We start from the raw sequence: 874 nt of genomic DNA on the forward strand, positions 1-874 counted from the left end.
GACAATCCAAAGAGATTTGATTTCTTTGCTAATGTTTTAGGACAGCAGAGTGTCTCTTCAGGCAGATTTTACTTTGAGGTTCAGGTTAAAGGAAAGACTGACTGGGATTTAGGAGTGGCCAGAGAGTCCATCAAGAGGAAGGGAACCATCAACCTGAGTCCTAAGAACGGTTTCTGGACTATTTGGTTGAGAAATGGAAATGAGTATTTAGCTCTAGCTGGACCTTCAGTCCGTCTCCATCTCCATCCTGGTCCTCAGAAGGTCGGGGTGTTTGTGGATTATGATCAGGGTCTGGTCTCCTTCTATGATGTAGATGCTGCAGCTCTGATCTACTCCTTNATTTAGGAGTGGCCAGAGAGTCCATCAAGAGGAAGGGAACCATCCCACTGAGTCCTAAGAACGGTTTCTGGACTATTTGGTTGAGAAATGGAAATGAGTATTTAGCTCTAGCTGGACCTCCAGTCTGTCTCCATCTCCATCCTGGTCCTCAGAAGGTTGGGGTGTTTGTGGATTATGATCAGGGTCTGGTCTCCTTCTATGATGTAGATGCTGCAGCTCTGATCTACTCCTTTACTGGCTGCTGCTTCAAGGAGAAACTCTACCCGTTCTTCAGTCCTTATCTTAATGATGGAGCTAAAAACTCTGATCCTCTGATCATCTGTCCTGTTCATCAGGCTGACTGATGATTTGATGAAGCTCCATGAATAAATCTGCATGACTGCAGGTGAAGCACTTCTGTCGTAGAGGTGTAGTTGGAATCGTCCTCAGCAGGAAGTGAAAAATTCAGTTCACCATTTTATTTGCTGCAGCTACTTCTCTGTTTCTGCACATTTCCAGCTTATCTCTTCGGCTTTCTAAAGCAAACATTAATTTT

This window comes from Poecilia latipinna, unplaced genomic scaffold (assembly GCF_001443285.1).
Source record: "Poecilia latipinna isolate Pla-1442-1.1 unplaced genomic scaffold, P_latipinna-1.0 Scaffold2893, whole genome shotgun sequence".
NCBI classification, from domain to species: Eukaryota; Metazoa; Chordata; class Actinopteri; order Cyprinodontiformes; family Poeciliidae; genus Poecilia; species Poecilia latipinna.